We start from the raw sequence: 20050 nt of genomic DNA, 5'->3' as shown, positions 1-20050 counted from the left end.
AGAACGGTGTTGGCAGTATAAAAATATCTACAGCACCTTGTATTCCCAGGTGGTCTCCCATCCAAGTACTAACCAGGCCCAACACTGCTTAGCTTCCAAGATCAGATGAGATTGGGCATATCCAGTGTGGTGTGGATGTAGATGAACTTTGTGGTTTCTGTTAGAACTTTTCTACTTCTAACTACTGGTTTATAAATGAATACGTTTAAAATGGAATGCATCAACAGAACGGTGTTGGCAGTATAATATTATCTACAGCACCTTGTATTCCCAGGTGGTTTCCCATCCAAGTACTAACCAGGCCCAACACTGCTTAGCTTCCAAGATCAGATGAGATTGGGCGTATCCAGTGTGGTGTGGCTGTAGATGAGCTTTATGGTTTCTGTTAGAACTTTTCTACTTCTAACTACTGGTTCATAAATGAATACGTTTGAAAATGGAATGCATCAACAGAACGGTGTTGGCAGTATAAAAATATCTACAGCACCTTGTATTCCCAGGTGGTCTCCCATCCAAGTACTAACCAGGCCCAACACTGCTTAGCTTTCAAGATCATATGAGATTGGGCGTATCCAGTGTGGTGTGGCTGTAGATGAGCTTTGTGGTTTCTGTTAGAACTTTTCTACTTCTAACTACTGGTTCATAAATGAATACGTTTGAAAATGGAATGCATCAACAGAACGGTGTTGGCAGTATAAAAATATCTACAGCACCTTGTATTCCCAGGTGGTCTCCCATCCAAGTACTAACCAGGCCCAACACTGCTTAGCTTCCAAGATCAGATGAGATTGGGCGTATCCAGTGTGGTGTGGCTGTAGATGAGCTTTGTGGTTTCTGTTTGAACTTTTCTACTTCTAACTACTGGTTCATAAATTAATACATTTGAAAATTGAATGCATCAACAGAACGGTGTTGGCAGTATAAAAATATCTACAGCACCTTGTATTCACAGGTGGTCTCCCATCCAAGTACTAACCAGGCCCAACACTGCTTAGCTTCCAAGATCAGATGAGATTGGGCGTATCCAGTGTGGTGTTGCTGTAGATGAACTTTCTGGTTTCTGTTAGAACTTTTCTACTTCTAACTACTGGTTCATAAATGAATACGTTTTAAAATGGAATGCATCAATAGAACGGTGTTGGCAGTATAAAATTATCTACAGCACCTTGTATTCCCAGGTGGTCTCCCATCCAAGTACTAACCAGGCCCAACACTGCTTAGCTTCCAAGATCAGATGAGAATGGGCGTATCCAGTGTGGTGTGGCTGTAGATGAGCTTTGTGGTTTCTGTTAGAACTTTTCTACTTCTAACTACTGGTTCATAAATGAATACGTTTGAAAATGGAATGCATCAACAGAACGGTGTTGGCAGTATAAAAATATCTACAGCACCTTGTATTCCCAGGTGGTCTCCCATCCAAGTACTAACCAGGCCCAACACTGCTTAGCTTCCAAGATCAGATGAGATTGGGCGTATCCAGTGTGGTGTGGCTGTAGATGAGCTTTGTGGTTTCTGTTTGAACTTTTCTACTTCTAACTACTGGTTCATAAATGAATATGTTTAAAAATGGAATGCATCAACAGAACGGTGTTGGCAGTATAAAAATATCTACAGCACCTTGTATTCCCAGGTGGTCTCCCATCCAAGTACTAAACAGGCCCAACACTACTTAGCTTCCAAGATCAGATGAGATTGGGCGTATCCAGTGTGGTGTGGCTGTAGATGAGCTTTGTGGTTTCTGTTTGAACTTTTCTACTTCTAACTACTGGTTCATATATGAATAAATTTGAAAATTAAATGCATCAACAGAACGGTGTTGGCAGTATAAAAATATCTACAGCACCTTGTATTCCCAGGTGGTCTCCCATCCAAGTACTAACCAGGCCCAGCACTGCTTAGCTTCCAATATCAGATGAGATTGGGCGTATCCAGTGTGGTGTGGCTGAAGATGAACTTTGTGGTTTCTGTTAGAACTTTTCTACTTCTAACTACTGGTTCATAAATGAATACGTTTTAAAATGGAATGCATCAACAGAACGGTGTTGGCAGTATAAAATTATCTACAGCACCTTGTATTCCCAGGTGGTCTCCCATCCAAGTACTAACCAGGCCCAACACTGCTTAGCTTCCAAGATCAGATGAGATTGGGCGTATCCAGTGTGGTGTGGCTGTAGATGAGCTTTGTGGTTTCTGTTTGAACTTTTCTACTTCTAACTACTGGTTCATAAATGAATACATTTGAAAATTGAATGCATCAACAGAACGGTGTTGGCAGTATAAAAATATCTACAGCACCTTGTATTCCCAGGTGGTCTCCCATCCAAGTACTAACCAGGCCCAGCACTGCTTAGCTTCCAAGATCAGATGAGATTGGGCGTATCCAGTGTGGTGTGGCTGTAGATGAGCTTTGTGGTTTCTGTTAGAACTTTTCTACTTCTAACTACTGGTTCATAAATGAATACGTTTAAAAATGGAATGCATCAACAGAACTGTGTTGGCAGTATAAAAATATCTACAGCACCTTGTATTCCCAGGTGGTCTCCCATCCAAGTACTAATCAGGCCCAACACTGCTTAGCTTCCAAGATCAGATGAGATTGGGCGTATCCAGTGTGGTGTGGCTGTAGATGAGCTTTATGGTTTCTGTTAGAACTTTTCTACTTCTAACTACTGGTTCATAAATGAATACGTTTAAAAATGGAATGCATCAACAGAACGGTGTTGGCAGTATAAAAATATCTACAGCACCTTGTATTCCCAGGTGGTCTCCCATCCAAGTACTAACCAGGCCCAACACTGCTTAGCTTCCAAGATCAGATGAGATTGGGCGTATCCAGTGTGGTGTGGCTGTAGATGAGCTTTGTGGTTTCTGTTAGAACTTTTCTACTTCTAACTACTGGTTCATAAATGAATACGTTTGAAAATGGAATGCATCAACAGAACGGTGTTGGCAGTATAAAAATATCTACAGCACCTTGTATTCCCAGGTGGTCTCCCATCCAAGTACTAACCAGGCCCAACACTGCTTAGCTTCCAAGATCAGATGAGATTGGGTGTATCCAGTGTGGTGTGGCTGTAGATGAGCTTTGTGGTTTCTGTTTGAACTTTTCTACTTCTAACTACTGGTTCATATGTGAATACATTTGAAAATTGAATGCATCAACAGAACGTTGTTGGCAGTATAAAAATATCTACAGCACCTTGTATTCCCAGGTGGTCTCCCATCCAAGTACTAACCAGGCCCAGCACTGCTTAGCTTCCAAGATCAGATGAGATTGGGTGTATCCAGTGTGGTGTGGCTGTAGATGAACTTTGTGGTTTCTGTTAGAACTTTTCTACTTCTAACTACTGGTTCATAAATGAATACGTTTTAAAATGGAATGCATCAACAGAACGGTGTTGGCAGTATAAAATTATCTACAGCACCTTGTATTCCCAGGTGGTCTCCCATCCAAGTACTAACCAGGCCCAACACTGCTTAGCTTCCAAGATCAGATGAGATTGGGCGTATCCAGTGTGGTGTGGCTGTAGATGAGCTTTATGGTTTCTGTTAGAACTTTTCTACTTCTAACTACTGGTTCATAAATGAATGCATTTGAAATGGAATGCATCAACAGAACGGTGTTGGCAGTATAAAAATATCTACAGCACCTTGTATTCCCAGGTGGTCTCCCATCCAAGTACTAACCAGGCCCAACACTGCTTAGCTTCCAAGATCAGATGAGAATGGGCGTATCCAGTGTGGTGTGGCTGTAGATGAGCTTTGTGGTTTCTGTTAGAACTTTTCTACTTCTAACTACTGGTTCATAAATGAATACGTTTGAAAATGGAATGCATCAACAGAACGGTGTTGGCAGTATAAAATTATCTACAGCACCTAGTATTCCCAGGTGGTCTCCCATCCAAGTACTAACCAGGCCCAACACTGCTTAGCTTCCAAGATCAAATGAGATTGGGCGTATCCAGTGTGGTGTGGCTGTAGAAGAGCTTTTTGGTTTCTGTTAGTACTTTTCTACTTCTAACTACTGGTTCATAAATGAATAAGTTTGAAAATGGATTGCATCAACAGAACGGTGTTGGTAGTATAAAAATTTCTACAGCACCTTGTATTCCCAGGTGGTCTCCCATCCAAGTACTAACCAGGCCCAACACTGTTTAGCTTCCAAGATCAGATGAGATTGGGCGTATCGAGTGTGGTGTGGCTGTAGATGAGCTTTGCAGTTTCTGTTAGAACTTTTCTACTTTTAACTACTGGTTCATAAATGAATACATTTGAAAATGGAATGCATCAACAGAACGGTGTTGGCAGTATAAAAATATCTACAGCACCTTATATTCCCAGGTGGTCTCCCATCCAAGTACTAACCAGGCCCAACACTGCTTAGCTTCCAAGATCAGATGAGATTGGGCGTATCCAGTGTGGTGTGGCTGTAGATGAGCTTTGTGGTTTCTGTTAGAACTTTTCTACTTCTAACTACTGGTTCATAAATGAATAGGTTTGAAAATGGAATGCATCAACAGAACGGTGTTGGCAGTATAAAAATATCTACAGCACCTACGTATTCCCAGGTGGTCTCCCATCCAAGTACTAACCAGACCCAACACTGCTTAGCTTCCAAGATCAGATGAGATTGGGCAAATCCAGTGTGGTGTGGCTGTAGAAGAGCTTTATGGTTTCTGTTAGTACTTTTCTACTTCTAACTACTGGTTCATAAATGAATACGTTTGAAAATGGAATGCATCAACAGAACGGTGTTGGTAGTACAAAAATATCTACAGCACCTTGTATTCCCAGGTGGTCTCCCATCCAAGTACTAACCAGGCCCAACACTGCTTAGCTTCCAAGATCAGATGAGATTGGGCATATCCAGTGTGGTGTGGCTATAGAAGAGCTTTATGGTTTCTGTTAGTACTTTTCTACTTCTAACTACTGGTTCATAAATGAATAAGTTTGAAAATGGAATGCATCAACAGAACGGTGTTGGTAGTATAAAAATATCTACAGCACCTTGTATTCCCAGGTGGTCTCCCATCCAAGTACTAACCAGGCCCAACACTGCTTAGCTTCCAAGATCAGATGAGATTGGGCGTATCCAGTGTGGTGTGGCTGTAGATGAGCTTTGTGGTTTCTGTTTGAACTTTTCTACTTCTAACTACTGGTTCATAAATGAATACATTTGAAAATGGAATGCATCAACAGAACGGTGTTGGCAGTATAAAAATATCTACAGCACCTTGTATTCCCAGGTGGTCTCCCATGCAAGTACTAACCAGACCCAACACTGCTTAGCTTCCAAGATCAGATGAGATTGGGCATATCCAGTGTGGTGTGGCTGTAGATGAGCTTTGTGGTTTCTGTTTGAACTTTTCTACTTCTAACTACTGGTTCATAAATGAATACATTTGAAAATTGAATACATCAACAGAACGGTGTTGGCAGTATAAAAATATCTACAGCACCTTTTATTCCTAGGTGGTCTCCCATCCAAGTACTAACCAGACCCAACACTGCTTAGCTTCCAAGATCAGATGAGATTGGGCGTATTCAGTGTGGTGTGGCTGTAGATGAGCTTTATGGTTTCTGTTAGAACTTTTCTACTTCTAACTACTGGTTCATAAATGAATACGTTTGAAAATGGAATGCATCAACAGAACGGTGTACGTAGTATAAAAATATCTACAGCACCTTGTTTTCCCAGGTGGTCTCCCATCCAAGTACTAATCAGGCCCAACACTGCTTAGCTTCCTAGATCAGATGAGATTGGGCGTATCCAGTGTGGTGTGGCTGTAGATAAGCTTTGTGGTTTCTGTTAGAACTTTTCTACTTCTAACTACTGGTTCATAAATGAATACGTTTGAAAATGGAATGCATCAACAGAACGGTGTTGGCAGTATAAAAATATCTACAGCACCTATGTATTCCCAGGTGGTCTCCCATCCAAGTACTGACCAGGACCAACACTGCTTAGCTTTCAAGATCAGATGAGATTGGGCATATCCAGTGTGGTGTGGCTGTAGAAGAGCTTTATGGTTTCTGTTAGTACTTTTCTACTTCTAACTACTGGTTCATAAATGAATACGTTTGAAAATGGAATGCATCAACAGAACGGTGTTGATAGTATAAAAATATCTACAGCACCTTGTATTCCCAGGTGGTATCCCATCCAAGTACTAACCAGGCCCAACACTGCTTAGCTTCCAAGATCAGATGAGATTGGGCGTATCCAGTGTGGTGTTGCTGTAGATGAACTTTCTGGTTTCTGTTAGAACTTTTCTACTTCTAACTACTGGTTCATAAATGAATACATTTTAAAATGGAATGCATCAACAGAACGGTGTTGGCAGTATAAAATTATCTACAGCATCTTGTATTCCCAGGTGGTCTCCCATCCAAGTACTAACCAGGACCAACACTGCTTAGCTTCCAAGATCAGATGAGATTGGGCATATCCAGTGTGGTGTGGCTGTAGATGAGCTTTGTGGTTTCTGTTAGAACTTTTCTACTTCTAACTACTGGTTCATAAATGAATACGTTTGAAAATGGAATGCATCAACAGAACGGTGTTGATAGTATAAAAATATCTACAGCACCTTGTATTCCCAGGTGGTATCCCATCCAAGTACTAACCAGGCCCAGCACTGCTTAGCTTCCAAGATCAGATGAGATTGGGCGTATCCAGTGTGGTGTGGCTGTAGATGAGCTTTGTGGTTTCTGTTTGAACTTTTCTACTTCTAACTACTGGTTCATAAATGAATACATTTGAAAATTGAATACATCAACAGAACGGTGTTGGCAGTATAAAAATATCTACAGCACCTTGTATTCCCAGGTGGTCTCCCATCCAAGTACTAACCAGGCCCAACACTGCTTAGCTTCCAAGATCAGATGAGATTGGGCGTATCCAGTGTGGTGTGGCTGTAGATGAGCTTTGCAGTTTCTGTTAGAACTTTTCTACTTCTAACTACTGGTTCATAAATGAATACATTTGAAAATGGAATGCATCAACAGAACAGTGTTGGCAGTATAAAAATATCTACAGCACCTTGTATTCCAAAGTGGTCTCCCATCCAATTACTAACCAGGCCCAACACTGCTTAGCTTCCAAGATCAGATGAGATTGGGCATATCCAGTGTGGTGTGGCTGTAGATAAGCTTTGTGGTTTCTGTTAGAACTTTTCTACTTCTAACTACTGGTTCATAAATGAATAAGTTTTAAAATGGAATGCATCAACAGAACGGTGTTGGCAGTATAAAATTATCTACAGCACCTAGTATTCCCAGGTGGTCTCCCATCCAAGTACTAACCAGGCCCAACACTGCTTAGCTTCCAAGATCAGATGAGATTGGGCGTATCCAGTGTGGTGTAGCTGTAGAAGAGCTTTATGGTTTCTGTTAGTACTTTTCTACTTCTAACTACTGGTTCATAAATGAATAAGTTTGAAAATGGAATGCATCAACAGAACGGTGTTGGTAGTATAAAAATTTCTACAGCACCTTGTATTCCCAGGTGGTCTCCCATCCAAGTACTAACCAGGCCCAACACTGCTTAGCTTACTAGATCAGATGAGATTGGGCATATCCAGTGTGGTGTGGCTATAGATGAGCTTTGTGGTTTCTGTTAGAACTTTTCTACTTCTAACTACTGGTTCATAAATGAATACGTTTGAAAATGGAATGCATCAACAGAACGGTGTTGGCAGTATAAAATTATCTACAGCACTTATGTATTCCCAGGTGGTCTCCCATCCAAGTACTAACCAGGCCCAACACTGCTTAGCTTCTAAGATCAGATGAGATTGGACATATCCAGTGTGGTGTGGCTGTAGAAGAGCTTTATGGTTTCTGTTAGAACTTTTCTACTTCTAACTACTGGTTCATAAATGAATATGTTTTAAAATGGAATGCATCAACAGAACGGTGTTGGCAGTATAAAATTATCTACAGCACCTTGTATTCCCAGGTGGTCTCCCATTCAAGTACTAACCAGGCCCAACACTGCTTAGCTTCCAAGATCAGATGAGATTGGGCATATCCAGTGTGGTGTGGCTGTAGAAGAGCATTATGGTTTCTGTTAGTACTTTTCTACTTCTAACTACTGGTTCATAAATGAATACGTTTGAAAATGGAATGCATCAACAGAACGGTGTTGGTAGTATAAAAATATCTACAGCACCTTGTATTCCCAGGTGGTCTCCCATCCAAGTACTAACCAGGCCCAACACTGCTTAGCTTCCAAGATCAGATGAGATTGGGCGTATCCAGTGTGGTGTGGCTGTAGATGAAATTTGTGGTTTCTGAAGGAACTTTTCTACTTCTAACTACTGGTTCATAAATGAATAAGTTTTAAAATGGAATGCATCAACAGAACGGTGTTGGCAGTATAAAAATATCTACAGCACCTTGTATTCCCAGGTGGTCTCCCATCCAAGTACTAACCAGGGCCAACACTGCATAGCTTCCAAGATCAGATGAGCTTGGGCGTATCCAATGTGGTGTGGCTATAGATGAACTTTGTGGTTTCTGTTAGAACTTTTCTACTTCTAACTACTGGTTCATAAATGAATACGTTTTAAAATGGAATGCATCAACAGAACGGTGTTGGCAGTATAAAAATATCTACAGCACCTTGTATTCCCAGGTGGTCTCCCATCCAAGTACTAACCAGGCCCAACACTGCTTAGCTTCCAAGATCAGATGAGATTGGGCGTACCCAGTGTGGTGTGGCTGTAGATGAGCTTTGTGGTTTCTGTTAGAACTTTTCTACTACTAACTACTGGTTCATAAATGAATACGTTTGAAAATGGAATGCATCAACAGAACGGTGTTGGCAGTATAAAAATATCTACAGCACCTTGTATTCCCAGGTGGTCTCCCATCCAAGTACTAACCAGGCCCAACACTGCTTAGTTTCCAAGATCAGATGAGATTGGGCGTATCCAGTGTGGTGTGGCTGTAGATGAGCTTTGTGGTTTCTGTTTGAACTTTTCTACTTCTAACTACTGGTTCATATATGAATACATTTGAAAATTGAATGCATCAACAGAACGTTGTTGGCAGTATAAAAATATCTACAGCACCTTGTATTCCCAGGTGGTCTCCCATCCAAGTACTAACCAGGCCCAGCACTGCTTAGCTTCCAAGATCAGATGAGATTGGGTGTATCCAGTGTGGTGTGGCTGTAGATGAACTTTGTGGTTTCTGTTAGAACTTTTCTGCTTCTAACTACTGGTTCATAAATGAATACGTTTTAAAATGGAATGCATCAACAGAACGGTGTTGGCAGTATAAAATTATCTACAGCAACTTGTATTCCCAGGTGGTCTCCCATCCAAGTACTAACCAGGCCCAACACTGCTTAGCTTCCAAGATCAGATGAGATTGGGCGTATCCAGTGTGGTGTGGCTGTAGATGAGCTTTATGGTTTCTGTTAGAACTTTTCTACTTCTAACTACTGGTTCATAAATGAATGCATTTGAAATGGAATGCATCAACAGAATGGTGTTGGCAGTATAAAAATATCTACAGCACCTTGTATTCCCAGGTGGTCTCCCATCCAAGTACTAACCAGGCCCAACACTGCTTAGCTTCCAAGATCAGATGAGAATGGGCGTATCCAGTGTGGTGTGGCTGTAGATGAGCTTTGTGGTTTCTGTTAGAACTTTTCTACTTCTAACTACTGGTTCATAAATGAATACGTTTGAAAATGGAATGCATCAACAGAACGGTGTTGGCAGTATAAAATTATCTACAGCACCTAGTATTCCCAGGTGATCTCCCATCCAAGTACTAACCAGGCCCAACACTGCTTAGCTTCCAAGATCAAATGAGATCGGGCGTATCCAGTGTGCTGTGGCTGTAGAAGAGCTTTTTGGTTTCTGTTAGTACTTTTCTACTTCTAACTACTGGTTCATAAATGAATAAGTTTGAAAATGGATTGCATCAACAGAACGGTGTTGGTAGTATAAAAATTTCTACAGCACCTTGTATTCCCAGGTGGTCTCCCATCCAAGTACTAACCAGGCCCAACACTGCTTAGCTTCCAAGATCAGATGAGATTGGGCGTATCCAGTGTAGTGTGGCTGTAGATGATCTTTGTCGTTTCTGTTAGAACTTTTCTACTTCTAACTACTGGTTCATAAATGAATATGTTTGAAAATGGAATGCATCAACAGAACGGTGTTGGTAGTATAACAATATCTACAGCACCTTGTATTCCCAGGTGGTCTCCCATCCAAGTACTAACCAGGCCCAACACTGTTTAGCTTCCAAGATCAGATGAGATTGGGCGTATCGAGTGTGGTGTGGCTGTAGATGAGCTTTGCAGTTTCTGTTAGAACTTTTCTACTTCTAACTACTGGTTCATAAATGAATACATTTGAAAATGGAATGCATCAACAGAACGGTGTTGGCAGTTTAAAAATATCTACAGCACCTTATATTCCCAGGTGGTCTCCCATCCAAGTACTAACCAGGCCCAACACTGCTTAGCTTCCAAGATCAGATGAGATTGGGCGTATCCAGTGTGGTGTGGCTGTAGATGAGCTTTGTGGTTTCTGTTAGAACTTTTCTACTTCTAACTACTGGTTCATAAATGAATAGGTTTGAAAATGGAATGCATCAACAGAACGGTGTTGGCAGTATAAAAATATCTACAGCACCTACGTATTCCCAGGTGGTCTCCCATCCAAGTACTAACCAGACCCAACACTGCTTAGCTTCCAAGATCAGATGAGATTGGGCAAATCCAGTGTGGTGTGGCTGTAGAAGAGCTTTATGGTTTCTGTTAGTACTTTTCTACTTCTAACTACTGGTTCATAAATGAATACGTTTGAAAATGGAATGCATCAACAGAACGGTGTTGGTAGTACAAAAATATCTACAGCACCTTGTATTCCCAGGTGGTCTCCCATCCAAGTACTAACCAGGCCCAACACTGCTTAGCTTCCAAGATCAGATGAGATTGGGCATATCCAGTGTGGTGTGGCTATAGAAGAGCTTTATGGTTTCTGTTAGTACTTTTCTACTTCTAACTACTGGTTCATAAATGAATAAGTTTGAAAATGGAATGCATCAACAGAACGGTGTTGGTAGTATAAAAATATCTACAGCACCTTGTATTCCCAGGTGGTCTCCCATCCAAGTACTAACCAGGCCCAACACTGCTTAGCTTCCAAGATCAGATGAGATTGGGCGTATCCAGTGTGGTGTGGCTGTAGATGAGCTTTGTGGTTTCTGTTTGAACTTTTCTACTTCTAACTACAGGTTCATAAATGAATACATTTGAAAATTGAATGCATCAACAGAACGGTGTTGGCAGTATAAAAATATCTACAGCACCTTGCATTCCCAGGTGGTCTCCCATCCAAGTACTAACCAGACCCAACACTGTTTAGCTTCCAAGATCAGATGAGATTGGGCATATCCAGTGTGGTGTGGCTGTAGATGAGCTATATGGTTTCTGTTAGAACTTTTCTACTTCTAACTACTGGTTCATAAATGAATACGTTTGAAAATGGAATGCATCAACAGAACGGTGTACGTAGTATAAAAATATCTACAGCACGTTGTTTTCCCAGGTGGTCTCCCATCCAAGTACTAATCAGGCCCAACACTGCTTAGCTTCCTAGATCAGATGAGATTGGGCGTATCCAGTGTGGTGTGGCTGTACATAAGCTTTGTGGTTTCTGTTAGAACTTTTCTACTTCTAACTACTGGTTCATAAATGAATACGTTTGAAAATGGAATGCATCAACAGAACGGTGTTGGCAGTATAAAAATATCTACAGCACCTATGTATTCCCAGGGGGTCTCCCATCCAAGTACTGACCAGGACCAACACTGCTTAGCTTTTAAGATCAGATGAGATTGGGCATATCCAGTGTGGTGTGGCTGTAGAAGAGCTTTATGGTTTCTGTTAGTACTTTTCTACTTCTAACTACTGGTTCATAAATGAATACGTTTGAAAATGGAATGCATCAACAGAACGGTATTGGTAGTATAAAAATATCTACAGCACCTTGTATTCCCAAGTGGTCTCCCATCCAAGTACTAACCAGGCCCAACACTGCTTAGCTTCCAAGATCAGATGAGATTGGGCGTATCCAGTGTGGTGTGGCTGTAGATGAGCTTTGTGGTTTCTGTTTGAACTTTTCTACTTCTAACTACTGGTTCATAAATGAATACATTTGAAAATTGAATACATCAACAGAACGGTGTTGGCAGTATAAAAATATCTACAGCACCTTGTATTCCCAGGTGGTCTCCCATCCAAGTACTAACCAGACCCAACACTGCTTAGCTTCCAAGATCAGATGAGATTGGGCGTATCCAGTGTGGTGTGGCTGTAGATGAGCTTTATGGTTTCTGTTAGAACTTTTCTACTTCTAACTACTGGTTCATAAATGAATACGTTTGAAAATGGAATGCATCAACAGAACGGTGTACGTAGTATAAAAATATCTACAGCACCTTGTTTTCCCAGGTGGTCTCCCATCCAAGTACTAATCAGGCCCAATACTGCTTAGCTTCCTAGATCAGATGAGATTGGGCGTATCCAGTGTGGTGTGGCTGTAGATAAGCTTTGTGGTTTCTGTTAGAACTTTTCTACTTCTAACTACTGGTTCATAAATGAATACGTTTGAAAATGGAATGCATCAACAGAACGGTGTTGGCAGTATAATAATATCTACAGCACCTATGTATTCCCAGGTGGTCTCCCATCCAAGTACTGACCAGGACCAACACTGCTTAGCTTTTAAGATCAGATGAGATTGGGCATATCCAGTGTGGTGTGGCTGTAGAAGAGCTTTATGGTTTCTGTTAGTACTTTTCTACTTCTAACTACTGGTTCATAAATGAATACGTTTGAAAATGGAATGCATCAACAGAACGGTATTGGTAGTATAAAAATATCTACAGCACCTTGTATTCCCAAGTGGTCTCCCATCCAAGTACTAACCAGGCCCAACACTGCTTAGCTTCCAAGATCAGATGAGATTGGGCGTATCCAGTGTGGTGTGGCTGTAGATGAGCTTTGTGGTTTCTGTTTGAACTTTTCTACTTCTAACTACTGGTTCATAAATGAATACATTTGAAAATTGAATACATCAACAGAACGGTGTTGGCAGTATAAAAATATCTACAGCACCTTGTATTCCCAGGTGGTCTCCCATCCAAGTACTAACCAGACCCAACACTGCTTAGCTTCCAAGATCAGATGAGATTGGGCGTATCCAGTGTGGTGTGGCTGTAGATGAGCTTTATGGTTTCTGTTAGAACTTTTCTACTTCTAACTACTGGTTCATAAATGAATACGTTTGAAAATGGAATGCATCAACAGAACGGTGTACGTAGTATAAAAATATCTACAGCACCTTGTTTTCCCAGGTGGTCTCCCATCCAAGTACTAATCAGGCCCAACACTGCTTAGCTTCCTAGATCAGATGAGATTGGGCGTATCCAGTGTGGTGTGGCTGTAGATAAGCTTTGTGGTTTCTGTTAGAACTTTTCTACTTCTAACTACTGGTTCATAAATGAATACGTTTGAAAATGGAATGCATCAACAGAACGGTGTTGGCAGTATAAAAATATCTACAGCACCTATGTATTCCCAGGTGGTCTCCCATCCAAGTACTGACCAGGACCAACACTGCTTAGCTTTCAAGATCAGATGAGATTGGGCATATCCAGTGTGGTGTGGCTGTAGAAGAGCTTTATGGTTTCTGTTAGTACTTTTCTACTTCTAACTACTGGTTCATAAATGAATACGTTTGAAAATGGAATGCATCAACAGAACGGTGTTGATAGTATAAAAATATCTACAGCACCTTGTATTCCCAGGTGGTATCCCATCCAAGTACTAACCAGGCCCAACACTGCTTAGCTTCCAAGATCAGATGAGATTGGGCGTATCCAGTGTTGTGTTGCTGTAGATGAACTTTCTGGTTTCTGTTAGAACTTTTCTACTTCTAACTACTGGTTCATAAATGAATACATTTTAAAATGGAATGCATCAACAGAACGGTGTTGGCAGTATAAAATTATCTACAGCATCTTGTATTCCCAGGTGGTCTCCCATCCAAGTACTAACCAGGATCAACACTGCTTAGCTTCCAAGATCAGATGAGATTGGGCATATCCAGTGTGGTGTGGCTGTAGATGAGCTTTGTGGTTTCTGTTAGAACTTTTCTACTTCTAACTACTGGTTCATAAATGAATACGTTTGAAAATGGAATGCATCAACAGAACGTGTTGGCAGTATAAAAATATCTACAGCACCTTGTATTCCCAGGTGGTCTCCCATCCAAATACTAACCAGGCCCAACACTGCTTAGCTTCCAAGATCAGATGAGATTGGGCGTATCCAGTGTGGTGTGGCTGTAGATGAGCTTTGCAGTTTCTGTTAGAACTTTTCTACTTCTAACTACTGGTTCATAAATGAATACATTTGAAAATGGAATGCATCAACAGAACAGTGTTGGCAGTATAAAAATATCTACAGCACCTTGTATTCCCAGGTGGTCTCCCATCCAATTACTAACCAGGCCCAACACTGCTTAGCTTCCAAGATCAGGTGAGATTGGGCATATCCAGTGTGGTGTGGCTGTAGATAAGCTTTGTGGTTTCTGTTAGAACTTTTCTATTTCTAACTACTGGTTCATAAATGAATAAGTTTTAAAATGGAATGCATCAACAGAACGGTGTTGGCAGTATAAAATTATCTACAGCACCTAGTATTCCCAGGTGGTCTCCCATCCAAGTACTAACCAGGCCCAACACTGCTTAGCTTCCAAGATCAGATGAGATTGGGCATATCCAGTGTGGTGTAGCTGTAGAAGAGCTTTATGGTTTCTGTTAGTACTTTTCTACTTCTAACTACTGGTTCATAAATGAATAAGTTTGAAAATGGAATGCATCAACAGAACGGTGTTGGTAGTATAAAATTATCTACAGCACCTATGTATTCGCAGGTGGTCTCCCATCCAAGTACTAACCAGGCCCAACACTGCTTAGCTTCTAAGATCAGATGAGATTGGGCATATCCAGTGTGGTGTGGCTGTAGAAGAGCTTTATGGTTTCTGTTAGAACTTTTCTACTTCTAACTACTGGTTCATAAATGAATATGTTTTAAAATGGAATGCATCAACAGAACGGTGTTGGCAGTATAAAATTATCTACAGCACCTTGTATTCCCAGGTGGTCTCCCATTCAAGTACTAACCAGGCCCAACACTGCTTAGCTTCCAAGATCAGATGAGATTGGGCATATCCAGTGTGGTGTGGCTGTAGAAGAGCTTTATGGTTTCTGTTAGTACTTTTCTACTTCTAACTACTGGTTCATAAATGAATACGTTTGAAAATGGAATGCATCAACAGAACGGTGTTGGTAGTATAAAAATACCTACAGCACCTTGTATTCCCAGGTGGTCTCCCATCCAAGTACTAACCAGGCCCAACACTGCTTAGCTTCCAAGATCAGATGAGATTGGGCGTATCCAGTGTGGTGTGGCTGTAGATGAGCTTTGTGGTTTCTGTTAGAGCTTTTCTACTTCTAACTACTGGTTCATAAATGAATACGTTTGAAAATGGAATGCATCAACAGAACGGTGTTGGCAGTATAAAAATATCTACAGCACCTTGTATTCCCAGGTGGTCTCCCATCCAAGTACTAACCAGGCCCAACACTGCTTAGCTTCCAAGATCAGATGAGATTGGGCGTATCCAGTGTGGTGTGGCTGTAGATGAACTTTGTGGTTTCTGAAGGAACTTTTCTACTTCTAACTACTGGTTCATAAATGAATAAGTTTTAAAATGGAATGCATCAACAGAACGGTGTTGGCAGTATAAAAATATCTACAGCACCTTGTATTCCCAGGTGGTCTCCCATCCAAGTACTAACCAGGGCCAACACTGCATAGCTTCCAAGATCAGATGAGCTTGGGCGTATCCAATGTGGTGTGGCTATAAATGAACTTTGTGGTTTCTGTTAGAACTTTTCTACTTCTAACTACTGGTTCATAAATGAATACGTTTTAAAATGGAATGCATCAACAGAACGGTGTTGGCAGTATAAAAATATCTACAGCACCTTGTATTCCCAGGTGGTCTCCCATCCAAGTACTAACCAGGCCCAACACTGCTTAGCTTCCAAGATCAGATGAGATTGGGCGTACCCAGTGTGGTGTGGCTGTAGATGAGCTTTGTGGTTTCTGTTAGAACTTTTCTACTACTAACTACTGGTTCATAAATGAATACGTTTGAAAATGGAATGCATCAACAGAACGGTGTTGGCAGTATAAAAATATCTACAGCACCTTGTATTCCCAGGTGGTCTCCCATCCAAGTACTAACCAGACCCAACACTGCTTAGCTTCCAAGATCAGATGAGATTGGGCGTATCCAGTGTGGTGTGGCTGTAGATGAGCTTTATGGTTTCTGTTAGAACTTTTCTACTTCTAACTACTGGTTCATAAATGAATACGTTTGAAAATGGAATGCATCAACAGAACGGTGTACGTAGTATAAAAATATCTACAGCACCTTGTTTTCCCAGGTGGTCTCCCATCCAAGTACTAATCAGGCCCAACACTGCTTAGCTTCCTAGATCAGATGAGATTGGGCGTATCCAGTGTGGTGTGGCTGTAGATAAGCTTTGTGGTTTCTGTTAGAACTTTTCTACTTCTAACTACTGGTTCATAAATGAATACGTTTGAAAATGGAATGCATCAACAGAACGGTGTTGGTAGTATAAAAATATCTACAGCACCTTGTATTCCCAGGTGGTCTCCCATCCAAGTACTAACCAAGCCCAACACTGCTTAGCTTCCAAGATCAGATGAGATTGGGCGTATCCAGTGTGGTGTTGCTGTAGATGAACTTTCTGGTTTCTGTTAGAACTTTTCTACTTCTAACTACTGGTTCATAAATGAATATGTTTTAAAATGGAATGCATCAACAGAACGGTGTTGGCAGTATAAAATTATCTACAGCACCTTGTATTCCCAGGTGGTCTCCCATTCAAGTACTAACCAGGCCCAACACTGCTTAGCTTCCAAGATCAGATGAGATTGGGCATATCCAGTGTGGTGTGGCTGTAGAAGAGCTTTATGGTTTCTGTTAGTACTTTTTTACTTCTAACTACTGGTTCATAAATGAATACGTTTGAAAATGGAATGCATCAACAGAACGGTGTTGGTAGTATAAAAATATCTACAGCACCTTGTATTCCCAGGTGGTCTCCCATCCAAGTACTAACCAGGCCCAACACTGCTTAGCTTCCAAGATCAGATGAGATTGGGCGTATCCAGTGTGGTGTGGCTGTAGATGAGCTTTGTGGTTTCTGTTAGAGCTTTTCTACTTCTAACTACTGGTTCATAAATGAATACGTTTGAAAATGGAATGCATCAACAGAACGGTGTTGGCAGTATAAAAATATCTACAGCACCTTGTATTCCCAGGTGGTCTCCCATCCAAGTACTAACCAGGCCCAACACTGCTTAGCTTCCAAGATCAGATGAGATTGGGCGTATCCAGTGTGGTGTGGCTGTAGATGAACTTTGTGGTTTCTGAAGGAACTTTTCTACTTCTAACTACTGGTTCATAAATGAATAAGTTTTAAAATGGAATGCATCAACAGAACGGTGTTGGCAGTATAAAAATATCTACAGCACCTTGTATTCCCAGGTGGTCTCCCATCCAAGTACTAACCAGGGCCAACACTGCATAGCTTCCAAGATCAGATGAGCTTGGGCGTATCCAATGTGGTGTGGCTATAGATGAACTTTGTGGTTTCTGTTAGAACTTTTCTACTTCTAACTACTGGTTCATAAATGAATACGTTTTAAAATGGAATGCATCAACAGAACGGTGTTGGCAGTATAAAAATATCTACAGCACCTTGTATTCCCAGGTGGTCTCCCATCCAAGTACTAACCAGGCCCAACACTGCTTTGCTTCCAAGATCAGATGAGATTGGGCGTACCCAGTGTGGTGTGGCTGTAGATGAGCTTTGTGGTTTCTGTTAGAACTTTTCTACTACTAACTACTGGTTCATAAATGAATACGTTTGAAAATGGAATGCATCAACAGAACGGTGTTGGCAGTATAAAAATATCTACAGCACCTTGTATTCCCAGGTGGTCTCCCATCCAAGTACTAACCAGGCCCAACACTGCTTAGTTTCCAAGATCAGATGAGATTGGGCGTATCCAATGTGGTGTGGCTGTAGACGAACTTTGTGGTTTCTGTTAGAACTTTTCAACTTCTAACTACTGGTTCATAAATGAATACATTTGAAAATTGAATGCATCAACAGAACGGTGTTGGCAGTATAAAAATATCTACAGCACCTTGTATTCCCAGGTGGTCTCCCATCCAAGTACTAACCAGATCCAACACTGCTTAGCTTCCAAGATCAGATGAGATTGGGCGTATCCAGTGTGGTGTGGCTGTAGATGAGCTTTATGGTTTCTGTTAGAACTTTTCTACTTCTAACTACTGGTTCATAAATGAATACGTTTGAAAATGGAATGCATCAACAGAACGGTGTACGTAGTATAAAAATATCTACAGCACCTTGTTTTCCCAGGTGGTCTCCCATCCAAGTACTAATCAGGCCCAACACTGCTTAGCTTCCTAGATCAGATGAGATTGGGCGTATCCAGTGTGGTGTGGCTGTAGATAAGCTTTGTGGTTTCTGTTAGAACTTTTCTACTTCTAACTACTGGTTCATAAATGAATACGTTTGAAAATGGAATGCATCAACAGAACGGTGTTGGCAGTATAAAAATATCTACAGCACCTATGTATTCCCAGGTGGTCTCCCATCCAAGTACTGACCAGGACCAACACTGCTTAGCTTTAAAGATCAGATGAGATTGGGCATATCCAGTGTGGTGTGGCTGTAGAAGAGCTTTATGGTTTCTGTTAGTACTTTTCTACTTCTAACTACTGGTTCATAAATGAATACGTTTGAAAATGGAATGCATCAACAGAACGGTGTTGATAGTATAAAAATATCTACAGCACCTTGTATTCCCAGGTGGTATCCCATCCAAGTACTAACCAGGCCCAACACTGCTTAGCTTCCAAGATCAGATGAGATGGGGCGTATCCAGTGTGGTGTTGCTGTAGATGAACTTTCTGGTTTCTGTTAGAACTTTTCTACTTCTAACTACTGGTTCATAAATGAATACATTTTAAAATGGAATGCATCAACAGAACGGTGTTGGCAGTATAAAAATATCTACAGCACCTTGTATTCCCAGGTGGTCTCCCATCCAATTACTAACCAGGCCCAACACTGCTTAGCTTCCAAGATCAGATGAGATTGGGCGTATCCAGTGTGGTGTGGCTGTAGATGAGCTTTGTGGTTTATGTTAGAACTTTTCTACTTCTAACTACTGGTTCATAAATGAATACGTTTGAAAATGGAATGCATCAACAGAACGGTGTTGGCAGTATAAAAATATCTACAGCACCTTGTATTCCCAGGTGGTCTCCCATCCAAGTACTAACCAGGCCCAACACTGCTTAGCTTCCAAGATCAGATGAGATTGGGCGTATCCAGTGTGGTGTGGCTGTAGATGAGCTTTGCAGTTTCTGTTAGAACTTTTCTACTTCTAACTACTGGTTCATAAATGAATACATTTGAAAATGGAATGCATCAACAGAACGGTGTTGGCAGTATAAAAATATCTACAGCACCTTGTATTCCCAGGTGGTCTCCCATCCAATTACTAACCAGGCCCAACACTGCTTAGCTTCCAAGATCAGATGAGATTGGGCGTATCCAGTGTGGTGTGGCTGTAGATAAGCTTTGTGGTTTCTGTTAGAACTTTTCTACTTCTAACTACTGGTTCATAAATGAATACGTTTGAAAATGGAATGCATCAACAGAACGGTGTTGGCAGTATAAAAATATCTACAGCACCTTGCATTCCCAGGTGGTCTCCCATCCAAGTACTAACCAGGCCCAACACTGCTTAGCTTCCAAGATCAGATGAGATTGGGCGTATCCAGTGTGGTGTTGCTGTAGATGAGCTTTCTGGTTT

At 41.2% G+C, this 20050-nt stretch overlaps 68 non-coding genes and 21 pseudogenes across 68 annotated transcripts; all 89 read right to left on the bottom strand.

The window, feature by feature from the left end:
- Window positions 1-24: 24 nt before the first annotated feature.
- Window positions 25-143, bottom strand: LOC135069224 (5S ribosomal RNA). Its single transcript, XR_010255411.1, has one exon. It is a non-coding gene; the product is annotated as a 5S ribosomal RNA (ribosomal RNA).
- Window positions 144-249: 106 nt separating this feature from the next.
- On the bottom strand, window positions 250-368 carry LOC135058727 (5S ribosomal RNA). The gene has a single exon (XR_010245150.1). It is a non-coding gene; the product is annotated as a 5S ribosomal RNA (ribosomal RNA).
- A 107-nt stretch (window positions 369-475) lies between these two features.
- LOC135066484 (5S ribosomal RNA) lies at window positions 476-594 on the bottom strand. Its single transcript, XR_010252731.1, has one exon. It is a non-coding gene; the product is annotated as a 5S ribosomal RNA (ribosomal RNA).
- Window positions 595-701: 107 nt separating this feature from the next.
- Window positions 702-820, bottom strand: LOC135061094 (5S ribosomal RNA). The gene has a single exon (XR_010247486.1). It is a non-coding gene; the product is annotated as a 5S ribosomal RNA (ribosomal RNA).
- A 107-nt stretch (window positions 821-927) lies between these two features.
- LOC135065331 (5S ribosomal RNA) lies at window positions 928-1046 on the bottom strand. Its single transcript, XR_010251614.1, has one exon. It is a non-coding gene; the product is annotated as a 5S ribosomal RNA (ribosomal RNA).
- Window positions 1047-1153: 107 nt separating this feature from the next.
- On the bottom strand, window positions 1154-1272 carry LOC135065871 (5S ribosomal RNA). The gene has a single exon (XR_010252141.1). It is a non-coding gene; the product is annotated as a 5S ribosomal RNA (ribosomal RNA).
- A 107-nt stretch (window positions 1273-1379) lies between these two features.
- Window positions 1380-1498, bottom strand: LOC135061083 (5S ribosomal RNA). The gene has a single exon (XR_010247475.1). It is a non-coding gene; the product is annotated as a 5S ribosomal RNA (ribosomal RNA).
- A 107-nt stretch (window positions 1499-1605) lies between these two features.
- Window positions 1606-1724, bottom strand: LOC135062605 (5S ribosomal RNA). The gene has a single exon (XR_010248953.1). It is a non-coding gene; the product is annotated as a 5S ribosomal RNA (ribosomal RNA).
- A 107-nt stretch (window positions 1725-1831) lies between these two features.
- LOC134885663 (5S ribosomal RNA) lies at window positions 1832-1950 on the bottom strand. Its single transcript, XR_010169773.1, has one exon. It is a non-coding gene; the product is annotated as a 5S ribosomal RNA (ribosomal RNA).
- A 107-nt stretch (window positions 1951-2057) lies between these two features.
- LOC135061072 (5S ribosomal RNA) lies at window positions 2058-2176 on the bottom strand. Its single transcript, XR_010247464.1, has one exon. It is a non-coding gene; the product is annotated as a 5S ribosomal RNA (ribosomal RNA).
- A 107-nt stretch (window positions 2177-2283) lies between these two features.
- Window positions 2284-2402, bottom strand: LOC134901345 (5S ribosomal RNA). The gene has a single exon (XR_010174833.1). It is a non-coding gene; the product is annotated as a 5S ribosomal RNA (ribosomal RNA).
- Window positions 2403-2509: 107 nt separating this feature from the next.
- Window positions 2510-2628, bottom strand: LOC134901155 (5S ribosomal RNA). The gene has a single exon (XR_010174648.1). It is a non-coding gene; the product is annotated as a 5S ribosomal RNA (ribosomal RNA).
- Window positions 2629-2735: 107 nt separating this feature from the next.
- LOC135061061 (5S ribosomal RNA) lies at window positions 2736-2854 on the bottom strand. The gene has a single exon (XR_010247453.1). It is a non-coding gene; the product is annotated as a 5S ribosomal RNA (ribosomal RNA).
- Window positions 2855-2961: 107 nt separating this feature from the next.
- On the bottom strand, window positions 2962-3080 carry LOC135063550 (5S ribosomal RNA). Its single transcript, XR_010249878.1, has one exon. It is a non-coding gene; the product is annotated as a 5S ribosomal RNA (ribosomal RNA).
- A 107-nt stretch (window positions 3081-3187) lies between these two features.
- LOC134900770 (5S ribosomal RNA) lies at window positions 3188-3306 on the bottom strand. The gene has a single exon (XR_010174273.1). It is a non-coding gene; the product is annotated as a 5S ribosomal RNA (ribosomal RNA).
- Window positions 3307-3413: 107 nt separating this feature from the next.
- Window positions 3414-3532, bottom strand: LOC135061049 (5S ribosomal RNA). The gene has a single exon (XR_010247442.1). It is a non-coding gene; the product is annotated as a 5S ribosomal RNA (ribosomal RNA).
- A 106-nt stretch (window positions 3533-3638) lies between these two features.
- LOC135065870 (5S ribosomal RNA) lies at window positions 3639-3757 on the bottom strand. The gene has a single exon (XR_010252140.1). It is a non-coding gene; the product is annotated as a 5S ribosomal RNA (ribosomal RNA).
- Window positions 3758-3864: 107 nt separating this feature from the next.
- On the bottom strand, window positions 3865-3983 carry LOC134900973 (5S ribosomal RNA). The gene has a single exon (XR_010174474.1). It is a non-coding gene; the product is annotated as a 5S ribosomal RNA (ribosomal RNA).
- Window positions 3984-4090: 107 nt separating this feature from the next.
- LOC134885848 (5S ribosomal RNA) lies at window positions 4091-4209 on the bottom strand. The gene has a single exon (XR_010169952.1). It is a non-coding gene; the product is annotated as a 5S ribosomal RNA (ribosomal RNA).
- A 107-nt stretch (window positions 4210-4316) lies between these two features.
- Window positions 4317-4435, bottom strand: LOC135058459 (5S ribosomal RNA). The gene has a single exon (XR_010244888.1). It is a non-coding gene; the product is annotated as a 5S ribosomal RNA (ribosomal RNA).
- A 107-nt stretch (window positions 4436-4542) lies between these two features.
- LOC134891741 (5S ribosomal RNA) lies at window positions 4543-4662 on the bottom strand (annotated as a pseudogene).
- A 107-nt stretch (window positions 4663-4769) lies between these two features.
- On the bottom strand, window positions 4770-4888 carry LOC135068138 (5S ribosomal RNA). Its single transcript, XR_010254345.1, has one exon. It is a non-coding gene; the product is annotated as a 5S ribosomal RNA (ribosomal RNA).
- A 107-nt stretch (window positions 4889-4995) lies between these two features.
- LOC135061037 (5S ribosomal RNA) lies at window positions 4996-5114 on the bottom strand. The gene has a single exon (XR_010247430.1). It is a non-coding gene; the product is annotated as a 5S ribosomal RNA (ribosomal RNA).
- Window positions 5115-5221: 107 nt separating this feature from the next.
- LOC134885368 (5S ribosomal RNA) lies at window positions 5222-5340 on the bottom strand. The gene has a single exon (XR_010169483.1). It is a non-coding gene; the product is annotated as a 5S ribosomal RNA (ribosomal RNA).
- A 107-nt stretch (window positions 5341-5447) lies between these two features.
- LOC134886024 (5S ribosomal RNA) lies at window positions 5448-5566 on the bottom strand. The gene has a single exon (XR_010170121.1). It is a non-coding gene; the product is annotated as a 5S ribosomal RNA (ribosomal RNA).
- Window positions 5567-5673: 107 nt separating this feature from the next.
- On the bottom strand, window positions 5674-5792 carry LOC135067650 (5S ribosomal RNA). The gene has a single exon (XR_010253861.1). It is a non-coding gene; the product is annotated as a 5S ribosomal RNA (ribosomal RNA).
- A 107-nt stretch (window positions 5793-5899) lies between these two features.
- LOC134894134 (5S ribosomal RNA) lies at window positions 5900-6019 on the bottom strand (annotated as a pseudogene).
- Window positions 6020-6126: 107 nt separating this feature from the next.
- LOC135064696 (5S ribosomal RNA) lies at window positions 6127-6245 on the bottom strand. The gene has a single exon (XR_010250998.1). It is a non-coding gene; the product is annotated as a 5S ribosomal RNA (ribosomal RNA).
- Window positions 6246-6352: 107 nt separating this feature from the next.
- Window positions 6353-6471, bottom strand: LOC134886092 (5S ribosomal RNA). The gene has a single exon (XR_010170186.1). It is a non-coding gene; the product is annotated as a 5S ribosomal RNA (ribosomal RNA).
- Window positions 6472-6578: 107 nt separating this feature from the next.
- On the bottom strand, window positions 6579-6697 carry LOC135061676 (5S ribosomal RNA). Its single transcript, XR_010248050.1, has one exon. It is a non-coding gene; the product is annotated as a 5S ribosomal RNA (ribosomal RNA).
- Window positions 6698-6804: 107 nt separating this feature from the next.
- LOC135061026 (5S ribosomal RNA) lies at window positions 6805-6923 on the bottom strand. The gene has a single exon (XR_010247419.1). It is a non-coding gene; the product is annotated as a 5S ribosomal RNA (ribosomal RNA).
- A 107-nt stretch (window positions 6924-7030) lies between these two features.
- On the bottom strand, window positions 7031-7149 carry LOC134889379 (5S ribosomal RNA; annotated as a pseudogene).
- A 107-nt stretch (window positions 7150-7256) lies between these two features.
- LOC134901485 (5S ribosomal RNA) lies at window positions 7257-7375 on the bottom strand. The gene has a single exon (XR_010174975.1). It is a non-coding gene; the product is annotated as a 5S ribosomal RNA (ribosomal RNA).
- A 107-nt stretch (window positions 7376-7482) lies between these two features.
- On the bottom strand, window positions 7483-7601 carry LOC134893880 (5S ribosomal RNA; annotated as a pseudogene).
- A 107-nt stretch (window positions 7602-7708) lies between these two features.
- Window positions 7709-7828, bottom strand: LOC134895748 (5S ribosomal RNA; annotated as a pseudogene).
- A 107-nt stretch (window positions 7829-7935) lies between these two features.
- On the bottom strand, window positions 7936-8054 carry LOC135068497 (5S ribosomal RNA). The gene has a single exon (XR_010254696.1). It is a non-coding gene; the product is annotated as a 5S ribosomal RNA (ribosomal RNA).
- A 107-nt stretch (window positions 8055-8161) lies between these two features.
- LOC135061015 (5S ribosomal RNA) lies at window positions 8162-8280 on the bottom strand. The gene has a single exon (XR_010247408.1). It is a non-coding gene; the product is annotated as a 5S ribosomal RNA (ribosomal RNA).
- A 107-nt stretch (window positions 8281-8387) lies between these two features.
- Window positions 8388-8506, bottom strand: LOC134894327 (5S ribosomal RNA; annotated as a pseudogene).
- Window positions 8507-8613: 107 nt separating this feature from the next.
- LOC135059419 (5S ribosomal RNA) lies at window positions 8614-8732 on the bottom strand. The gene has a single exon (XR_010245822.1). It is a non-coding gene; the product is annotated as a 5S ribosomal RNA (ribosomal RNA).
- A 107-nt stretch (window positions 8733-8839) lies between these two features.
- Window positions 8840-8958, bottom strand: LOC135064787 (5S ribosomal RNA). The gene has a single exon (XR_010251088.1). It is a non-coding gene; the product is annotated as a 5S ribosomal RNA (ribosomal RNA).
- A 107-nt stretch (window positions 8959-9065) lies between these two features.
- Window positions 9066-9184, bottom strand: LOC134900758 (5S ribosomal RNA). Its single transcript, XR_010174262.1, has one exon. It is a non-coding gene; the product is annotated as a 5S ribosomal RNA (ribosomal RNA).
- A 107-nt stretch (window positions 9185-9291) lies between these two features.
- On the bottom strand, window positions 9292-9410 carry LOC135062376 (5S ribosomal RNA). The gene has a single exon (XR_010248727.1). It is a non-coding gene; the product is annotated as a 5S ribosomal RNA (ribosomal RNA).
- Window positions 9411-9516: 106 nt separating this feature from the next.
- LOC135065869 (5S ribosomal RNA) lies at window positions 9517-9635 on the bottom strand. Its single transcript, XR_010252139.1, has one exon. It is a non-coding gene; the product is annotated as a 5S ribosomal RNA (ribosomal RNA).
- Window positions 9636-9742: 107 nt separating this feature from the next.
- LOC134888073 (5S ribosomal RNA) lies at window positions 9743-9861 on the bottom strand (annotated as a pseudogene).
- Window positions 9862-9968: 107 nt separating this feature from the next.
- LOC135067200 (5S ribosomal RNA) lies at window positions 9969-10087 on the bottom strand. Its single transcript, XR_010253422.1, has one exon. It is a non-coding gene; the product is annotated as a 5S ribosomal RNA (ribosomal RNA).
- A 107-nt stretch (window positions 10088-10194) lies between these two features.
- Window positions 10195-10313, bottom strand: LOC135067586 (5S ribosomal RNA). Its single transcript, XR_010253798.1, has one exon. It is a non-coding gene; the product is annotated as a 5S ribosomal RNA (ribosomal RNA).
- Window positions 10314-10420: 107 nt separating this feature from the next.
- On the bottom strand, window positions 10421-10539 carry LOC135058458 (5S ribosomal RNA). Its single transcript, XR_010244887.1, has one exon. It is a non-coding gene; the product is annotated as a 5S ribosomal RNA (ribosomal RNA).
- A 107-nt stretch (window positions 10540-10646) lies between these two features.
- LOC134891740 (5S ribosomal RNA) lies at window positions 10647-10766 on the bottom strand (annotated as a pseudogene).
- A 107-nt stretch (window positions 10767-10873) lies between these two features.
- LOC135068137 (5S ribosomal RNA) lies at window positions 10874-10992 on the bottom strand. Its single transcript, XR_010254344.1, has one exon. It is a non-coding gene; the product is annotated as a 5S ribosomal RNA (ribosomal RNA).
- A 107-nt stretch (window positions 10993-11099) lies between these two features.
- LOC135061003 (5S ribosomal RNA) lies at window positions 11100-11218 on the bottom strand. Its single transcript, XR_010247396.1, has one exon. It is a non-coding gene; the product is annotated as a 5S ribosomal RNA (ribosomal RNA).
- A 107-nt stretch (window positions 11219-11325) lies between these two features.
- On the bottom strand, window positions 11326-11444 carry LOC134885957 (5S ribosomal RNA). Its single transcript, XR_010170057.1, has one exon. It is a non-coding gene; the product is annotated as a 5S ribosomal RNA (ribosomal RNA).
- A 107-nt stretch (window positions 11445-11551) lies between these two features.
- On the bottom strand, window positions 11552-11670 carry LOC134893501 (5S ribosomal RNA; annotated as a pseudogene).
- Window positions 11671-11777: 107 nt separating this feature from the next.
- LOC134896092 (5S ribosomal RNA) lies at window positions 11778-11897 on the bottom strand (annotated as a pseudogene).
- Window positions 11898-12004: 107 nt separating this feature from the next.
- On the bottom strand, window positions 12005-12123 carry LOC134901203 (5S ribosomal RNA). Its single transcript, XR_010174694.1, has one exon. It is a non-coding gene; the product is annotated as a 5S ribosomal RNA (ribosomal RNA).
- Window positions 12124-12230: 107 nt separating this feature from the next.
- On the bottom strand, window positions 12231-12349 carry LOC135062077 (5S ribosomal RNA). The gene has a single exon (XR_010248436.1). It is a non-coding gene; the product is annotated as a 5S ribosomal RNA (ribosomal RNA).
- Window positions 12350-12456: 107 nt separating this feature from the next.
- Window positions 12457-12575, bottom strand: LOC134887852 (5S ribosomal RNA; annotated as a pseudogene).
- Window positions 12576-12682: 107 nt separating this feature from the next.
- On the bottom strand, window positions 12683-12802 carry LOC134896024 (5S ribosomal RNA; annotated as a pseudogene).
- Window positions 12803-12909: 107 nt separating this feature from the next.
- Window positions 12910-13028, bottom strand: LOC134901202 (5S ribosomal RNA). Its single transcript, XR_010174693.1, has one exon. It is a non-coding gene; the product is annotated as a 5S ribosomal RNA (ribosomal RNA).
- Window positions 13029-13135: 107 nt separating this feature from the next.
- On the bottom strand, window positions 13136-13254 carry LOC135062076 (5S ribosomal RNA). Its single transcript, XR_010248435.1, has one exon. It is a non-coding gene; the product is annotated as a 5S ribosomal RNA (ribosomal RNA).
- A 107-nt stretch (window positions 13255-13361) lies between these two features.
- On the bottom strand, window positions 13362-13480 carry LOC135067649 (5S ribosomal RNA). Its single transcript, XR_010253860.1, has one exon. It is a non-coding gene; the product is annotated as a 5S ribosomal RNA (ribosomal RNA).
- A 107-nt stretch (window positions 13481-13587) lies between these two features.
- Window positions 13588-13707, bottom strand: LOC134894132 (5S ribosomal RNA; annotated as a pseudogene).
- Window positions 13708-13814: 107 nt separating this feature from the next.
- LOC134888431 (5S ribosomal RNA) lies at window positions 13815-13933 on the bottom strand (annotated as a pseudogene).
- Window positions 13934-14040: 107 nt separating this feature from the next.
- LOC134892079 (5S ribosomal RNA) lies at window positions 14041-14159 on the bottom strand (annotated as a pseudogene).
- Window positions 14160-14265: 106 nt separating this feature from the next.
- On the bottom strand, window positions 14266-14384 carry LOC135061862 (5S ribosomal RNA). The gene has a single exon (XR_010248230.1). It is a non-coding gene; the product is annotated as a 5S ribosomal RNA (ribosomal RNA).
- Window positions 14385-14491: 107 nt separating this feature from the next.
- LOC134889480 (5S ribosomal RNA) lies at window positions 14492-14610 on the bottom strand (annotated as a pseudogene).
- A 107-nt stretch (window positions 14611-14717) lies between these two features.
- Window positions 14718-14836, bottom strand: LOC135061824 (5S ribosomal RNA). Its single transcript, XR_010248193.1, has one exon. It is a non-coding gene; the product is annotated as a 5S ribosomal RNA (ribosomal RNA).
- A 107-nt stretch (window positions 14837-14943) lies between these two features.
- Window positions 14944-15063, bottom strand: LOC134893123 (5S ribosomal RNA; annotated as a pseudogene).
- Window positions 15064-15170: 107 nt separating this feature from the next.
- On the bottom strand, window positions 15171-15289 carry LOC135068496 (5S ribosomal RNA). Its single transcript, XR_010254695.1, has one exon. It is a non-coding gene; the product is annotated as a 5S ribosomal RNA (ribosomal RNA).
- Window positions 15290-15396: 107 nt separating this feature from the next.
- LOC134901520 (5S ribosomal RNA) lies at window positions 15397-15515 on the bottom strand. Its single transcript, XR_010175010.1, has one exon. It is a non-coding gene; the product is annotated as a 5S ribosomal RNA (ribosomal RNA).
- Window positions 15516-15622: 107 nt separating this feature from the next.
- Window positions 15623-15741, bottom strand: LOC135060991 (5S ribosomal RNA). Its single transcript, XR_010247385.1, has one exon. It is a non-coding gene; the product is annotated as a 5S ribosomal RNA (ribosomal RNA).
- A 107-nt stretch (window positions 15742-15848) lies between these two features.
- LOC134895117 (5S ribosomal RNA) lies at window positions 15849-15967 on the bottom strand (annotated as a pseudogene).
- Window positions 15968-16074: 107 nt separating this feature from the next.
- Window positions 16075-16193, bottom strand: LOC135059418 (5S ribosomal RNA). Its single transcript, XR_010245821.1, has one exon. It is a non-coding gene; the product is annotated as a 5S ribosomal RNA (ribosomal RNA).
- A 107-nt stretch (window positions 16194-16300) lies between these two features.
- LOC135062075 (5S ribosomal RNA) lies at window positions 16301-16419 on the bottom strand. Its single transcript, XR_010248434.1, has one exon. It is a non-coding gene; the product is annotated as a 5S ribosomal RNA (ribosomal RNA).
- A 107-nt stretch (window positions 16420-16526) lies between these two features.
- Window positions 16527-16645, bottom strand: LOC135067648 (5S ribosomal RNA). The gene has a single exon (XR_010253859.1). It is a non-coding gene; the product is annotated as a 5S ribosomal RNA (ribosomal RNA).
- Window positions 16646-16752: 107 nt separating this feature from the next.
- LOC135063534 (5S ribosomal RNA) lies at window positions 16753-16871 on the bottom strand. The gene has a single exon (XR_010249862.1). It is a non-coding gene; the product is annotated as a 5S ribosomal RNA (ribosomal RNA).
- A 107-nt stretch (window positions 16872-16978) lies between these two features.
- Window positions 16979-17097, bottom strand: LOC135068495 (5S ribosomal RNA). The gene has a single exon (XR_010254694.1). It is a non-coding gene; the product is annotated as a 5S ribosomal RNA (ribosomal RNA).
- Window positions 17098-17204: 107 nt separating this feature from the next.
- Window positions 17205-17323, bottom strand: LOC135060979 (5S ribosomal RNA). The gene has a single exon (XR_010247373.1). It is a non-coding gene; the product is annotated as a 5S ribosomal RNA (ribosomal RNA).
- Window positions 17324-17430: 107 nt separating this feature from the next.
- On the bottom strand, window positions 17431-17549 carry LOC135060968 (5S ribosomal RNA). Its single transcript, XR_010247362.1, has one exon. It is a non-coding gene; the product is annotated as a 5S ribosomal RNA (ribosomal RNA).
- Window positions 17550-17656: 107 nt separating this feature from the next.
- LOC134894326 (5S ribosomal RNA) lies at window positions 17657-17775 on the bottom strand (annotated as a pseudogene).
- A 107-nt stretch (window positions 17776-17882) lies between these two features.
- LOC135065625 (5S ribosomal RNA) lies at window positions 17883-18001 on the bottom strand. Its single transcript, XR_010251901.1, has one exon. It is a non-coding gene; the product is annotated as a 5S ribosomal RNA (ribosomal RNA).
- Window positions 18002-18108: 107 nt separating this feature from the next.
- Window positions 18109-18227, bottom strand: LOC134884525 (5S ribosomal RNA). The gene has a single exon (XR_010168669.1). It is a non-coding gene; the product is annotated as a 5S ribosomal RNA (ribosomal RNA).
- Window positions 18228-18334: 107 nt separating this feature from the next.
- On the bottom strand, window positions 18335-18453 carry LOC135067422 (5S ribosomal RNA). Its single transcript, XR_010253638.1, has one exon. It is a non-coding gene; the product is annotated as a 5S ribosomal RNA (ribosomal RNA).
- A 107-nt stretch (window positions 18454-18560) lies between these two features.
- LOC135067647 (5S ribosomal RNA) lies at window positions 18561-18679 on the bottom strand. Its single transcript, XR_010253858.1, has one exon. It is a non-coding gene; the product is annotated as a 5S ribosomal RNA (ribosomal RNA).
- Window positions 18680-18786: 107 nt separating this feature from the next.
- On the bottom strand, window positions 18787-18906 carry LOC134896073 (5S ribosomal RNA; annotated as a pseudogene).
- Window positions 18907-19013: 107 nt separating this feature from the next.
- LOC134887503 (5S ribosomal RNA) lies at window positions 19014-19132 on the bottom strand (annotated as a pseudogene).
- A 107-nt stretch (window positions 19133-19239) lies between these two features.
- LOC135066087 (5S ribosomal RNA) lies at window positions 19240-19358 on the bottom strand. The gene has a single exon (XR_010252346.1). It is a non-coding gene; the product is annotated as a 5S ribosomal RNA (ribosomal RNA).
- Window positions 19359-19465: 107 nt separating this feature from the next.
- LOC135060956 (5S ribosomal RNA) lies at window positions 19466-19584 on the bottom strand. The gene has a single exon (XR_010247351.1). It is a non-coding gene; the product is annotated as a 5S ribosomal RNA (ribosomal RNA).
- A 107-nt stretch (window positions 19585-19691) lies between these two features.
- LOC135066086 (5S ribosomal RNA) lies at window positions 19692-19810 on the bottom strand. The gene has a single exon (XR_010252345.1). It is a non-coding gene; the product is annotated as a 5S ribosomal RNA (ribosomal RNA).
- A 107-nt stretch (window positions 19811-19917) lies between these two features.
- Window positions 19918-20036, bottom strand: LOC135063289 (5S ribosomal RNA). Its single transcript, XR_010249624.1, has one exon. It is a non-coding gene; the product is annotated as a 5S ribosomal RNA (ribosomal RNA).
- Between the last annotated feature and the right edge of the window lie 14 nt (window positions 20037-20050).

This window comes from Pseudophryne corroboree, chromosome 3 (assembly GCF_028390025.1).
Source record: "Pseudophryne corroboree isolate aPseCor3 chromosome 3, aPseCor3.hap2, whole genome shotgun sequence".
Classification (NCBI taxonomy): domain Eukaryota; kingdom Metazoa; phylum Chordata; class Amphibia; order Anura; family Myobatrachidae; genus Pseudophryne; species Pseudophryne corroboree.
The sequence above is the reverse complement of the archived record's forward strand: the minus strand, read 5'-3'. Positions and strand labels throughout refer to the sequence as shown.